A 2,217-nucleotide genomic window follows, 5' to 3' on the forward strand; every position below is an offset into this window, starting at 1 on the left:
GGGCAATGCTAAAACTTGACCTCATGAGATGAGAGACCTGTTTCCCAGGACTAGTGCCCAGCAGGTTCCCAGAACAATTTGRTAACAAGCCTAACAGGCTAGGAGTGGGACCTTGCACAGCTAGCATAAGGAWCCCTTCACATAAGAAGCATTTAGCTGAAGTCTTGTGGCCTGGTACTGGCAATGGCAATACTGTTTTTTGCTGGGCCGCTGGTCAATCCCTCGGAAACGGAACTGGGCACTGCACCTACTGGTCAGGATGCAGTGGGCATGATCAGAGGAGAGGGCATGGAAGCGAGCTAGGAAAGGGACTGTCTAGGCATTGTTGACTCAGGCAGTGAAGGTTTTTCTCAGGGTTTCCCTGACCTCATGGTTCCTCAGGCTATAGATCAAGGGGTTAGCAAGAGGTGCGATGACTGTATAACAGAGAGAGAAGCATTTGTTCAGGGGCCTCAGCATGTTGCTGTCTGGGAGGAGATAGACAAAGATGACTGTCCCCATAGTAGAGGGTCACCACGGTGAGGTGGGAGGAGCAGGTGGAGAAGGCCTTGTGCCAGCCGGTAAAGGATGGGATTCTCAGGATAGCACTGATGATGCAGATGTAGGAGGTGAGGGTGAGGAGGAAAGGGGGCGGAGCGAACAGAACAAAAAGTAGCAAAGTCACCAGAGCCATCAGGCTGGTGTCAGAGCAGGACAGTTCTAACAGTGGCATGAAGTCACAAAAGAAATGGTCAGTGGTCAGTGGGACCGCATAAGATCAYRTGTGACATTCAGTAGGTGTTGGGGACAGTGGCCAGGAACCCACTGATCCATGACCCAGCTGCCAGCTGCAAGCAGGTTCTGACCCTYATCAGGGCTGCATAATGCAGAGGTTTGCAGATGGCTACATAGTGATCAAAGGACATAGCAGCCAGGAGACGACACTCTGCTCCTGTGAGAGAACCAAAACAGTAGAACTGCAGGATGCAACAATTTATGGAAATGGCCCTCTCTGCTGTCAGAAAGCTGGCCAGCAGCCTGGGCAGGATGGTGGAGYTGTAACAGGCCTCCAGGCAGGACAAGTTGCCCAGGTGTGTGGAGGTGCTGGTCARCCACCACTAGCACAATGATGGAGATGTTTGCAGCCATGATCATGGTGTAGATGATCAGGAGCAGCAGGAAGAGAGGAACCTGCAGCCCAGGGTGGTTGCTGAATCCCAGGAGGATGACTTCTGTGATGAATGAGTGATTCCCCTGGGCTGTGTTCTTCATGGACGGTTCTCTGGGAAAGGAAAACAGCCTGATGGAAGGTGAAAAGAAGGTTAATACTAAAAAACTAAAAGAAAAAAAAATCACAAATACGTTTTTCCCCACTTAAACCTCATGATCCAGCCTCTTACTTTCCCCCCTCCTCCACTTCCTGTTTGGAGAGCCTTCCAGTATTGTAATGTCAAATGCTGTAGCACTTAATTAATTAATCTTAATTAATTACTGGTTCAGGACATGGAAAAGCTTGTACTAAATAGAAACTCTGAAAGATYCCCTTATTTTTCCTTGCTTCCAGTCCTGGCACGGAAGGAGACAGAGTTCTGCAGAAGGAGAAGCAATCACTTCATGTGATCCTACGTCCCACAGGCTGCTGTGGTATGTTAGAAACAACAAACAAAATCACTTCTGTGTACAGGCAGACATATGCAAACAGACACACATGCATGTACAGACACACRCACATGCATGCAGATAAAAACATCTTCCCATGTGCACACATTTAGACATGTACACTCACTCACATATAGAAATCTGTACAGAAACACAGTGAAACAGAGYATGTCTCCACTGATGCACACGCACATGAATGTACACAAACATACACGAACRTGCACAAGAACACACAGCAGTCCATGTTCCTAGTGGGATACACGCAAGAAGAGGCATACACAGGTATCTCCATGCATGCCCAGTTGAAGTACCAATGCCCCCAGTGCAGCCCCATAGCCAACAGTGCTGCAAATGAAACAACTTTCCCACCCTCTTGCAGACTCCCCTGTGGTGCCTTACATCCATTTCCTTCCAGGCTCCAGAGCTCCAGTGCACCCATATAACCTGCACCTTACCAGCTGCAAACATACCAACATCAAGTGCATTGCAAGGACCTGACTGCATTCATCCTGCTCTTTGCCAGTTCCTTTTTATAAGGAAAAAAGAGTAAGGTGGATGACAGGGATTCAGGATGCAGAA

General features: G+C 48.5%; 1 pseudogene; it reads right to left on the bottom strand.

Moving 5' to 3' along the window:
• Window positions 1–330: 330 nt before the first annotated feature.
• LOC112961060 lies at window positions 331–1,251 on the bottom strand (annotated as a pseudogene).
• Between the last annotated feature and the right edge of the window lie 966 nt (window positions 1,252–2,217).

Source organism: Apteryx rowi, unplaced genomic scaffold (genome assembly GCF_003343035.1).
Source record: "Apteryx rowi isolate R43461 unplaced genomic scaffold, aptRow1 scaffold_1273, whole genome shotgun sequence".
Lineage (NCBI taxonomy): Eukaryota > Metazoa > Chordata > Aves > Apterygiformes > Apterygidae > Apteryx > Apteryx rowi.